The sequence below is a fragment of the Aulonocara sp. 'chitande type north' Nkhata Bay genome, linkage group LG8 (assembly GCF_057382095.1).
Source record: "Aulonocara sp. 'chitande type north' Nkhata Bay isolate Kocher_YH1m ecotype deep benthic linkage group LG8, A_spYH_male_GT1.1, whole genome shotgun sequence".
Lineage (NCBI taxonomy): Eukaryota > Metazoa > Chordata > Actinopteri > Cichliformes > Cichlidae > Aulonocara > Aulonocara sp. 'chitande type north' Nkhata Bay.
The window spans coordinates 15,294,476-15,308,559 of NC_141351.1; the positions used below are offsets into that span (position 1 = coordinate 15,294,476).

Consider the following 14,084-nt stretch of genomic DNA (forward strand, 5'->3'; position numbering starts at 1 on the left):
TGCTCCTCAGACCAGCTTTATACGTTTATTTTTCCCTTAAGTGGTAATTTTTCATGTTGCAGCTCAGCTCTGAGAAGTGTGGGTGTATATTAAGTAATGGATACTTTTCAACCAGACTGACACGTTAGATACCACATTTTTTTTTGTTAATGTTTCTTTGTTTCTTTAAAGAGAAGGATCCTCCAGTCGCCAAACACTGGCACGTATGGGCACATTATTGAGAGAGGATTCACACATATTGCACTCCACGTCCCGTGTGTTTCATTTAGACTGCTCCACTTAGAAATCTCAAGCACTTTGAAATTTTAGAAAAATGGATGGTGGTTGTAGAAGCCGAGGCTGACTCTCTGTCTGTCTGAGAGGCTCTCGTCATAATAAATCCGGCCGGAGAGTGACTGGCCTTCTCTGCTATCTTGGCTGAAGAGGTTTATAATGTAAAGGCTTTTACTTTGTCACCACAACTACGAGTTCTCGGTTTGTTACTTATCGAAGTAAATTAGTTGGGATGTGGTTTGTTAGAGACTAAAACTGACTCTGTGGGTTAACTTTAACAAATGGATTCTCAAGTTATTGTATCTGTTAATAATTTTGCAGTTATGGTGTTGCAAAATATATATTCCCCCTTGCTGATATCTACATTTTTACAACAACTGGTAACAAGTTTTTCACATTGTTGTGGAGGAATTTTGGCACGTTCTTCTTTGCTGAAATGTTTGAATATAGCCACACTGGAGGGTTTTCGAGCATGAACGGCCTGTTTAAGGTCGTGCCAAAGCATCGCAATTGGATTTGAATCCAGACTTTAACCTGGCCTTTCCAGACCTAAACTGTCCAGTGTCCTGCTGCATAACCTTCAGCTTCAGGACCCAAACTGATGGTTTCCTTTGGGATTTTCTGGTAGAGAGCAGATAGTAGCAGAGCAGCTCCAAACATAATACTACCACCACCGTGTTTGACTGTTGGTATGAGAGGTATTTTTCACCTTGGAAGTCTCTCATGGATGCCATTTTTGCCCAGTCTCTTCCTTATTGTTGAATCATGAACTCCGACCTTAACCGAGACAAGTGTATTTCTGTATGGGTGTATTATGCGTGTTTAGTTACAATAATGCATACCGGCTCATGATTTTGGTTTAAAGTCGTTTGTTTATTCTTAAATTTGATATGTAAAGGTGGGTAGAATTGACTCTAGGTTAGGGCTGTGCGATATGACCAAAATCTCATATCCCGATATAAGAATTATATCGTCCCGATAACGATATAAATCACAAAAATGTAACATTTTCTGTAAATTCTGTGAATCTCGGGCCGCTCGACTTGCGGGAAGTGTTTCCAGCTGCGCGTCATGTTGCTGGAGTCGAGTGTTTTAACCGATGCATGAAACGATAAATTTTTAGACATAAGTTGTAACAGCCGCTGTTTTCTTTGTGAGTATTTATTACACGGCGTGCTGCGGGGAAAAGCCTGTTCTAACGTTTGAGTCTAAGGTTTATTTTTTAGCACCTGGCGACTCTTTTTTAATTCTCATCCGTAAATAATCTGCTTTTTCACGTGATTCAGTTTATTTTGAAAAGTCTCAACAGGATCTTGAGCTTTATTGTGAAAGGTTTATGTGGAACATAAACAAGCGGACACGCGATGCTGTTACCGTCGTTGTTGCTAACCACAAGCATAAAAACAGGCGCTTGTCCATCTGTACTGTGGTTATATAAAATATAAGAGAAAGAGAGAACTTTAAGAAATGAATATAGCCACTACAGTGACCATCAAAATGATGAAAAAGTATTGCCGTAAACAGTTTATTTTGCGACACCACGAAACAAACGATAGCGTAAAATGAAACGATAGACGTTTTTATATCGTCATCCGATATATATCGTTATATCGAACAGCCCTACTCTAGGTGGTGCATTTTAGTCTATAACCTCTGGAGATTACAAAGCAACTTGAGCCCAGTGTCTCCCTGTCCATGTTAGTTGGCTGTTCAGCTCATTTGGCATGTGCCAACCCTGGGTGTGGAGTCCATAACATGTGCATTTTTATTAGTGAGCTAGGGTTACTTGGATAAAACATGAGAAATGAGATGAAATTAACAATATATTTGAGTGTTTGTTATGTGGAGAAAACAGAGATTAGAGAGAAAAAAGTGCATTTACATCCATTTAAAAATAAATAAATACATTTTACAAAGTAAAATTCAAAATACAGCGAGAATGTTTTTCGACACTGAGGTGAGAAAGTTGATGTCTTAATAAAAGCAAAAAGCGAGACAGTGCAGTGGAAACAAACTTGATTAAAACATCGGCTGTGCTGGAGAGTTGCAAAAATTGCATCAGGAAAAAGCATTAGATCTGTAGCAAAGCTCCCATCCAAATGTAGCTCTAATTTTAACTGAAGGTCAGTGAAAGAAAATGCAAATTGTACTTTTGTTCATCTGAGATTTAAATAGTACTTTTCTCACATCATCTCATTGTGCTTTGCCATCCAACTGTTTATCTCGGTGCATTCCTGCTGCTAGTACACAGCAAATCCAGCATGTCCAAATTAACACTGTCGGATTTGATTTCAACACTATTAAAGTGTCTATATGGGTCCACACCAGAGAGTGTTAATTTAACTCTTTTTGGAGAGTTGGTACGTTAACTCTGATTTAGTGTTAAACACCAAATCTGTCTGGAGTTGATAATTTAACACTTAGTGTTAAGAGTTTATATATTAACTCTCAAAGAGTATTTTAGTTTAACTACTTAAGAGTTATCTTCTAATTCATTCTAAAAAGCGGGAATTTTACTGTTCTGAACTTCTAGAAATTTCTTTTGGAAATAAACATTTACTAAAAAGATGCAATGGTTTTTGAAAAACATTTATTCTGAACTGTGCACCACAATTTCAAAACATTTTCTGAAAGATGTAACAGTATACATGTTCTCACTTTCATTAGAATTGTGTTTATCAAAAGGTCTGACATGGTAAATGCAAATAACAGCATTCTCATCACTTATTTCTTCAATACAATATGCATGTCCTTCATTCATCACTTTGTGGAACTTCAACGCACTTCTGCTCTCCCCCATATTCCATCTTCACAAGCATGTGGAGATTGAATAAAAATTAGTTGACACTAATTAATGGCACAAATAATCCAGTAAACAATTGCAGCACAATAAAAAAAAAAAGGAATCCTCTTTGAGCCATTACTTGTGTAAAGTATTTTCCCAAAAAACAAAGACACAGGCAACAGGTAATACTGAACTAAATGTAAAACCTCAACCTTTTTCATTTTTACCTAAACCGTGTGCACAAAACTCTGGAGGGATCTATGCTAACGTAGAATCCAGTCAGGACGTCAGCTACTGCTGTTTGCTCGTTTTTTTTTATGGGCGATCGTTTTCAGGCTTCAAGTAGCACCATTACACCAACATTTCACATTCTAGACATTGTTTTAGGTGTATTTGACCAAAAGTTTGACTGAAAATTCACATGCAAGCTTTTTTCAAGGCTGTGGTATTTGCCCGCAAACAATACCTTTCAGCTAGCTAAAACAGAATGTTATGCTATCAGCGAGCAACATGGCTAATGCCTTTCACACAGCTTTGTCTCAACTCCAAAGAGCCACAGAAGTAAAAGCTCATAATAATAATTGAAACAATCTTTGAAAGAATGACTTACCAAGCATGGCAAACAACTCAAATATGTAGAGCAAAATGTTCCGAAACGGCTTCACTTCAGCTTCGATTGGAGCCGTGCTGGGGGCGGAGTCTGTGAATTTACTCTGTTGGTGTCATAGCCCCTCTAGGAGTTCAGAGTTAAGAGGTCAAGAGTTAATGTTTCCATTGTAACACCTCCAGATTTGACAGAGAAACACTCGATTTTAACACTCGATTTTAACTACTATCATTTTACACCTCAGAGTTACATTAAAAGAATGTGACTCTGCTTAGAGTAAAATTAACTCTACTTTTGCAAGAAGACTATTAACACCAAAACATTTAACACTTTTGAATTTGCTGTGTATTTGCACTCCGGCAATGCATGGAAATGTTTTTTAATGCATATTATTATTTTTGAGTGAACAAAACCAAAACAGCTGTAAATGTTATTAATACCACGGCCAATATAGGATTAAATATCCCAAAGATCTAGAAGCACTCATGATGCACACATGAGGCATGAAAAACCTTTTAGGTCTGAGTCGCCCGGTGACAATGGCAACTAATTTTTAGGCTCATTTTTATTTAGCCCCAGATTAAAATATCACTGGTTTAACCTTCTATAATCCAGTATATCTCCTTGAAATAAGTCACTGATATGCATTAGTCATCTTGTCCTACAGAGAGGTAATATCAAACACACTGCGACTAATAAGTCTCTCAGTCAGAATTATCAAAGCCGAGCAGCATGCGAATGCCTCTGGACAATTGTAATTTAACATCTAACACATTTTCTTCACCCCGTTACTTTTGGCAAGCGATGCCGACGCCTACCAGTAGCATCTGAATTTGGGGATTTTAAGGTTTTGTTTGCAGCTTAAGAAAGGCTCATTTTCTGGCTGTCATTATATCCATCAAGTGCAAGAAGCTCTTAGTACCCTACAATACTAATATTTCAGTGCTTTGAGGAAGGAAAATGTCCGTTTAAAGCAATGGAGAGGAATAACTTTGAAAATGGCTCCCAGACAGATTATAAATACAAGAACTTTTAATGGTATTATTGCATTTACTTTAAAAAGTTAAGAGCTCCTTCAGTGTTTTTCACTTTTTTTCGCCCGCTGAGATAATTTCCACGGAGCGTGATTATCGTGCTCAGGTAGTGAAGCACTCTCCACTCGGCAGCAGTGAAGTTGTAGCTGAAACTGACCCCCTTCTCTTAAAAATCAAAACCCCATAGCATCATGAGCCTTTAAAGATTTTATTCTTGCATGTACGAGTATAGTAAACTTCAGATGAGTGCCCCCCCTTTCCTTACATGCATGTTTACTTCATCTATGCGCATTCGATATTTCTCCCTCATGGTATAAATATAAACAGAACCGATCGGAGCTGACTTGTAGCGTCTCGGCACAAGAAAGATAAAAAACATGTGGAGTGAATAAACAAGCTCAGAAGTTTCTTAGCCTTGGCAGTATTTCTTCCTAGTTGTCACTTCGTATAGCTTTGTCATTTTTTGCATAATTCCATGGTGCATTGGCTCGACTTGATTTGATTTAGAACCTCCACTTTCAAGGAAATTGGGCTTAGGGTATGAAAGTTCACACTTCTTGCCTCCAGGCAATTGATTTCTTCTGAACTTGATTTTAGTGCTGTAGCATTACCAGTACTGAGTGTTAGCACCGGGTTTGTCACAGTGGTCTGATGATACTCAACTCTTGCTACGAGTTTATTACTTTAAAGTTGTGGATATAGAATTTCGAGGAAAGCATATTTGATTTATTGCCCACTGAATAATTAATCAGTAAGGAAATTAATTATTATTTGCAGCATTGGTTTGATTATAGTTCTCTTCCATGTTTTGTTTCTTTTAGTCAAATTAATTTAAGTCATTTCAGTTACGCAGTGTGGGCGATTGACTCATTTTTGGAGCCATTTACAATCAGCTACTATGTTACTGTCACACTAGGTAGCACGACAGAAATTATTGCGACCACGTGCAGTCAACTTGCGATCAAGTCGACTGCACTTGCTCCGAGGATGAGGATCATGTCCGCAGCCACTAGCAGTCATCTTCAAAGCAATTTCGGTGCATTAAGAAAACAATAAAACGGCAACACAAGACGGAGTCAGTGTGCTATTAGTTTGCAATTGAATGGGACACAGGTGCTCAGCAAAACTGCCTTTATATAGGAATATAACCAGAACACAACCACTTCAATAGGGAGAAGATCATTTGGAAGGTTGACTTACTAACTTACTTACTTGACTGCAAACTTTGATTACTAACCTGTTTTGCAATTAGACTCCAATGAATCGTCATTGCAGAAAGGAGTCAGGCAGTGATAGGAATTAGGATTGGACCTCCCAGAGTCTGCACACTGGTGGTGGTGTAGATGAAGATGGAGGCTTAGATGTGAGTGACAAGGGTGAGGTGGAGAGGAGGGAAGCAAGTCGTACGGATGATAGTCAGAATGACAGAAGAGCACTAAATGATTGGTCTAGAGTAATGGTGTGGGAATGGAGGAAGTGATGTAAAGAATAGACTAGCACCCTGAACACCCAGGGGCGCAGGCAGATGAGTGTGTCGATGACGATTATTTGGAGACAGGTCGTCTCCCACCAAGTGAGGTCACCCAGCTACTTTTCAGTCTCCGACAGCAATGCATCTACCAGGCAACCATGATTTTTCATTGCAGATGGAAGTTTGTTGTCCTGTTGTTTACCACAGTGTGACTGAGCCATTAGAAGAGTCACAGGTTTTGGCTTTTCCACATCAGCCCTGAAGTTGGCCACTTGCTTAAAGTCTTAATAAAAGTGCAAAAAGTGCAGAAATCACTTGAGTTTAAAGAATAAATGTTGAAATATTTTTTGAAATGTCAATAAAATTACTGGAAATCATCTAAAATTTGTTTATTAGGCAAAAACTGTTCAAAAAGGTAGGCTGGAAGCTGTTGGTGTTTTTCTCACGGGGTCATCATATCACAGTTTCAATTAGATGTTTTTTTTTCTTCATTTTTTTTTAGTTTTTTAAGCAGCCATGAATAATTAAAAGCTCTTTTTTTCCCACCACATGTTCTCCTGGTGCTAAGCACACAGTCAGAAGTTATTATTAGACTGAATTTAAGCGGCCCTGTGTCCTCAGCTCTGAGCAGTGGGCACTGAGCTCCTGCATTGAGTTTGACAGCCTTCACACAATATTGTGCAAGGGCGCTCCCTTAGCTTCTCATGCTGGTTAAATGTAATATGGCAGATGGATAGTATTTGCAGGGAGAGCGGGGGTCTCACCCTCTCTCTCACTCAGTTTTTTTTTCTTCTTTTCGTCGTCTCTTGCCAGTACCTCAGACATTTCAAGAGGGAGAAATATGTATCAAATTAACTCTTAGCAATGGGGCCTCCAAGCTCCCTGCCCTTGTCTTTTCAGCAATCAGAGCTTTGTTATTTTAGTCTTTCAACCAAAACCAAACTGGATTCAATGGCTTCAGCAATTACCTGTAATTTTCCAACCTGGTGCGCTAGCTTTCACTGGACTCTGAACAGTGAAAGATTGTCTCCTCGGTTCTTCGTTTTTTTTGTGTTCGAGTTAAGTGCACTAATTCATTTACATCCACAAGAGTGGTACATTTGGAAATGTTCACTTCCCGGCAGCAGGAATGTCTGTGGAGATTTAGTTTCTGTCTGTGCACAACCTCCGAGTCACTGAAACTGGAAACCCCTGCGCAGTGTCGACGCTCAGACACTGAACCTCAGCTTTATACATCTGACCCATATATTAATACGTCCTTTCAAGCCCCTTCAGAAGAGACAACTCTGGAGCCCCAACATCTGTTTTCAGATGGCAGACTTTTATCCCATTTTTCCATCGACCCCCACTAACTCTCTTTTCCATTCCCCGTCCTGTTCTCGAGTCGCGAAAGAAACTACAGGAGCCCAACTTTCATGTGTGTTTTTGTGTGAGCCAGAGTGATGTTTCCTCTTCAGAGGTACTGGAGGAGAGAGAAACTGTTCACACTAAAATGCTAATTAAGTGCAGTGTGGCAGACAAGGACACTTGAGAGTGTATGCATTAGCAAATTTTAACTCCCTGCAAACCAAACAGTTTGTTCTGGGCTAATCTCCCAATGATGGAGGCAAGAACAACAGTGGGAACCAGAGAGGGTAAAATATATAGACTTGCTATGCAAGTGGAAGTGAGAGACAAAGGAGCTCGGTTCTCTCTTTCATCACATAGACAGCGCAGCTTTAACAGAGGGAAGCGTCTCTCCTGCCATATTTTTTGCCTTCGTATAGGTGCCATATGGTATCTGTAAGGGAGAGTCATTTTGTGCTATGCAGTGAATTATTCTGTGGATTAGTACTGGCATTTAAATGCTCTTGGCTTTAAATCTTGTCTGTTTTAGATCTTAAGTACATTCCTTGGCATCCTGCTCCCCTGCTCAAGTTGGCCTTTTCCCCTGGCCAACACATTTTTGAAACTGCAGAGCTTAACGGGAGAGCAAAAGGCAGCCATCTGAAGAGACCCTGAAGCTGATCTTGAATTACTTTTAGTGAGATACCGCTTGTATCAAACCAATTGTTCCAGTGTTGTGATGCCAGCGAACCTTAACCTAAACTTGAGGTTAAAACCTCCTCTTTCTTCTTTTTTTTAGCTACTACCTTAGTCTTTGCTGCCTCTGATGGTTATACAGGCTTGTGGTGTGACACATCCTCCCGTCAGATGTTGGCTTTATTGTGTGATGAAGATGACCGAGTATATTTGGTTCTGACCTTCTAGCTTCTAGCATCTCTATATTTCACAAATACCTCAAGAGACCTGTTTAACATCAGGGAAAAATATCCACCAGTTTAAAAATTGAGTAATATTTAAACCAGAGAAAATGTTTTAGGAATAAATCCTGCAGGAGTCAGTAAGCGATGTCTCTGCCCAGTTGTTAAGACCAGCATTCGTGGCACATTTATGTTGCCCCGGGGATGCCGGCTGACATGATAGCCCCCTTTTCCTCATCTCCAAGCGTCCTTTAGAGAGACGGGCCCTCCCTTCTGTTTCCAGTACAGTTGGCCTCCCTCCAGCCTCCCTCAGAAGAAGTGAATGAATTCCTAGATGTCTGATAAGCTTCACCAGAACATGATTCTTAATGGAAGAGAAGAAGAAGAGGCAGATGCTATCAGCGCGCCTGAATTGCCTCGCAGTCAGATCAAACATCCTAAAAGGGCGGTGAATGCTCAATCATGTTGTGAGGTTGTTACACATTTATCTTCTCTGTTGGTTTAATTGAACTTGTTTCCAAATGAAACCAACTGGCCGTTTCAATGCAAACAAAACATCATTAGCATTGTGAAAATCCCAGTTGTTTTGTAGCGCTCATTTTCCTTTGAAATGAAAAGCCTTAAATTAGCTCTTTTCATCCTTGTAATTTTTCCCCCCTCCACTCAAGGCACTTTGTGACACCATTAATCACTTACCTCTGTTTATTTGTCATCATTCTTTCTCCTGTCTATTGAGCCAGAGCCTAACACAGATTCACCCACAGCTCCACTACCCCACAGCACAGTAGGTGTGAAAGGCCTTGTTTGTCCCCCGTGTGTTTGTGTGTAAAACAGCACGACCTTCACGATCGGGGAGTAAAATATATCTCGCGACACTAGCGTAGCATGCCAGAGGTGTCTTGATGGAGATGGAGTCATACTGAGCTAATGAAGCTCCAAACCTCAGCTATCGATCCACCTCGCAACAGTGCTTTACAGAGATAACAGAGGAGGAGAGCACTGTGTGGCATCACGGGCGCTCTGATCTGTGTGACATCTAATTCTGTGTAATGAACCCTGTGCACCAGAGAGCGTGATGGGGGGGCTGTCTATGATAATGACAGGGATAGCATGGCCTGGGAGTCTTTTGAAACACTGGAGGTTAGCTTGCAGGGCTTTGCTATGAAAAAGGTTATGTATCGCTAGAGTAAATGCCAAAAAATGTTTTTTAAAAATTGAAATCGTGCTGCTGTGTCTGATTTCATGCAGGTCTTAGTCGAATGCTGCAGTCTTGTAGCTGCTCTTAGTTGTCAAATGTCTCTCCTGCTCTACACTTTAACTCCATTCTTGTCTACTCTTTACATTTGGCAGCTCAAAGAGGAATCTCAGGTTTTTATTCTGATGGCACGATAGACTTTTTGTGTGATTGAAGCTTTTCTTTACTTGAATTGAGGGTCTCAAGTCACATTAGGCCGCCCTCTGCTGAAACTAGGAAAAAAGAAAAGCATGTGAAACCGCTGCTCGTGTTTGGGTAATAGATAGAAATCGAGCAGCAAGATCACAAACTGTGAGCAGTGTATCAGAGCGATGATGTGGTTTGTAGTCGGCTAGTGTGACATTGTGCTAAACAGGGTGAAGGCACACAGCTAGAATAATGATTTGTATTTTCAAGCACAGCGCACAAGTTCTTCTGTTGGCCACAAAGGGTCGCAGTGGGGGAAAAAATATAGAAGTTCATGCGATGACTGTATTTGCAAACAACTGCTTTTGAGATCTAGCCATAGCCTGGGTGGACCATGTGACCACCACTTCCAAAGAGATGTGCAACGAGCAATCACGTCAGCGATTCCCTGGCAACTTCCAATTGCTTGGGAACAATACATATTGCCCAACTGGTTGGCCAGAACAATGACTGTTCCCAGAGGGAACTGCACTGAAAACTACCTTGTGATTGCATTGGCTGCCCGATAGAGAGGTATTATTCGTCACTCCAGGGAACACTTCTCCACTGCTTTAGAGTCCAGTGGCAGCATGCTTTGCACCACTGCATCCAACACTTAAATTGCATTTGGGGATGTAAGGCTTGGATGCAGCTGCCCAGCCATGAAGCCCATTCCATGAAGCTCTCTATGCATTGTTCTTGAGCTAATCTGAAGACCACGTGAAGTGTGGAGGTCTGTAGTGACTGACTCTGCAGAAAGCTGGCGAACTCAGCATCTGCTGACCCCACTCTGTGATGTTACATGGCCTACCACTGCATGGCTGAATTGCTGTTGTTCCCAGTCACTTCCACTTAGTTACAGTACAACTAACAGCTCACTGTTGTGGCCCATTGAAGTGATTGAATCACCTGAATCCAGTGATTTGGATGGGTGAGCGTATACTCTTGGCAATGCAGTGTATGTTCTATTTAAAAACCTTTTACACATTGGATATGCTCATTTCATACATATGGAAATATTGAGAAAATCCTCTACAAATCTGTGATTAGTGGTTTTATAAATAAAACTAAGATCTGGAGATTTGATTAAATTTAGCGCAATTGCCATGGACGTAATTACTCTTTTCACTGAGGTGGTGATAGTTTAAATTCTTTCCATCATTCTTGAGTAATAGGAAGTGTCAAATAAAACCTTCACGACACACTACTTTGAACACTCCCCCTTATTCCTGCAGAATTAAATTAGACCTAAAAAAAAAGAAGCTTTTTCTTTTCCATGACCACCTCTGCTGCTGGCGCAAATGAAAATGCCCTTCCCAAAATAGATCATTTTTACCCTTCAGATGTCCACTTTTATTTTAAGCCCAGTGACACCATGCCATCCATCACACCCAGCTTTTCAGATGTGAGCAGCCCCAGGGAAAACACTGATACAATGCAGAGGAAGTGTGATAGCGTGCTGCTGCTGCTGCTGGTTAGGACCTCTATGGTTAGATTACCACTAATTTCATCTCAGAGTAGCATTTAGACATTTTCTTTCTCTGCCTAAAGTGTAAGTCATTCCTCTTTTTAGCGTAAACATTGAAAATGGATGCTGTGCCTTTCCAGCTCTTCCCTCAAATTACCACTTGACATGGCCAAACATCGCTCTGCATTATTGTCTGCCAGGAAAATGCATTTCTGAAGGCTTTATTGAATGTTGTGCCTGGGTGGAATTTGTACGAAGTGTACCCAGCACTTTGATCATCTTGACCTGGAAATGTGATCGTCACCCCACTTCACAGAGCTCTCTGACACCTGGGAAACTAGATCTGGTATTCGTGATACACGATCTGCGTCGCAGTGTTAAAGACTTAACTTCTCCCGTTGCGTAGTCAGCACAGACTACTGATGATAACTGGAATTTTGCATGCCTCAAAGTCTGACTTTTTCTCCCCGCAAGCCACAAGATTGGTGTGTCGTTTGGAAGAAACGACCTACATGGTTTTTATGAGCAGGATTCCTGCAATATAATGTACACTATATAATATTTTAAGTGGATTTTTGTTCTTCAAAGCTGAGTTTTTTGACAGATGTTAAAAGACTACATAAAAACTCTTTATTTTCCTTTGCTTTACTTTATTATAGTTTATGTTGGACTGTTTTGCAGGGTTCCTGTAGTTTGGAGCGGAGTTAGATCATCTATCTGTCTGTGTGTCTATCATTTAATTCCTTTTTTCAGGAGGGTGGTCTGATGTATTTTCCATTCACTCTCTATCTGACTGATCTTTTCAGAGCCACTTGTTCTTATTTTTGAGCTAGAGAAGCTTTTAAGAGCCATAGTTTAAAATAACCCTTAATTATCTTATACTGATCCTCAGCTTAACTTTGTTAAAGCCAATCTCTCTTTAAGCCATCTTTCTTCTGATTGGCTGCCCCTCGTAAATAGGAGGTTTGAATAACAATAGGAGGAAGGGGCTACTGTGTTCCAAGCTAAATCGCATGCTTAAGACTAAGGATGCTACAGCTCTTTGAAGAGTGAGTTTGGTAGTCAAGAGTGGAAAATAAAGCCTCCACAGATTGAGCTTTTAATTCACAAGGATTGCTTTACATGCCCATGCATAAAACAAATATCACAAAAAGGGGTCATTTTAGCCTATTGCTAAATGGTTGCAAGGCATGCATATATCAGCTTTTGTGTGTATAAATGAGATGTTATTGCATTGAAATGAAAAATTATATGTTTTTAGAACGTTTTAGGTACAGAAATGCAAAAAAAGTGAGTCATTTTCGCCCATTGCTAGGTGGTGGCTAGGCAGATCAGAACCTGCGGACCCTAGGATCTACCTGTGTGTGCATGTAACAGTAATATATACTGTTACCCAAAGTAATAAATAATTTACATAAACATTACACTTTTTACCAGACTAGTATACTAATAGGTTCAAGGTTCAAGGTTCTTTATTATTTGTCACATGCATAGTTATACAAGTATAACACACAGTGAAATGTAGCCTGACACGCTCCTCCTAATAGCTTTTTCTCAGAAATAAAAATGGCTATGCAGACACCCAGTTAAACAAAGTTCATACCAGTAGTCACCCTTCACCCTTTAGTGAAGGCTTCTTTCTCCTCCTGGCTGTCATCATCTCGATGTGTCCCTGTCACCTATTCTTCCTCCTATGTGTTTGTTTACATTCACATACTGAGGTGCTGTTCATAGCCCATGAAACATCTCTTCTCTGAAACATCCTAACCAGATGTCTGTTAGGAAAACTGTATAGCATTAATAACATATTAATAAACATATCGTGCTAATTAGACAATTAACATAATGCATTGAGGTTAAAGTTTATCCAAAGCACCAAAATGGACTTGAAGGTTTAATAAGTATAAATTGTTTTTTTTAGTATTTCAAGCTTATAATCCACTCAAACATCACTTAATCTGCTGCATTTCTGAGCAGTTTAATGCAATAGCACTGGCAGTGGTACTGAGGTTAGAAGTAAATTACACAGAGCCAGTGTGTGATTAGAGAAGCTGGCTTTTAAAGTTCACCACCCCTCGGGATATTTGATCGAGCCACGGGCCTTTGATCAGCGTTAACATTACGGTAACCATGACAGTTTATTTTCAACTACCAAAAAAGACCATTTGTGTCAGAAAACAATCTCCCCTTCCTCTGACACATTGGCACACCGCAAAAGAAAAATGTCAGGGTCAGTGATGGGCCATTAGCCCAGAGTGAGTTCTTTTTGTGCCGGCGGACCCATTGAAAACACCTTTTTAGTCTTCGACAGATGGTACTGTGACCCAGCAACCACAGGATGACCTGAGCCTCAACCTGAAGACTTTTTTCCCCCGAGAAAAACGCCCGCAGGACGTACAAGCTCATCAGAGGAACAAAAATGTCTGGCCAGAGAGCAGAATGACACATGAATGCATAATAAAAAAAATTCACCTCAGCACGGCTGCATTGTAATGCCTTGTACATTTGATTGACTACACAGTCACCCTCTATTCACTGGTATTATACCCTGTTCTTTTTCATAGAGGTCGCTCCTCTATTGCTGCAAATGTCATAGTGCTTTAATGAGAACTGCACTGTAGTCTACAATGGAAGCTTTTCAGCAAGATTAAATGTATCAATGAGCTGAAACTTGCCCCCCCCTCTCCTTCTCCCCTTTGCCCCTATTGTGACACAGTGGTTTTACAGAGCAGCTTGTTGCTGAAAAACAAGGTTAAGAAGATCAGTATCAAAGGAGGAGTGTT

General features: G+C 40.3%; 1 protein-coding gene across 7 annotated transcripts in view; it reads left to right on the plus strand.

Annotated features, from left to right (window-relative positions):
• LOC147323462 (adenosine kinase-like) overlaps nt 1–14,084 on the plus strand; it is a 132,874-nt gene that overhangs the window by 73,653 nt on the left and 45,137 nt on the right. The gene's annotated exons all lie outside the window — the stretch shown is intronic.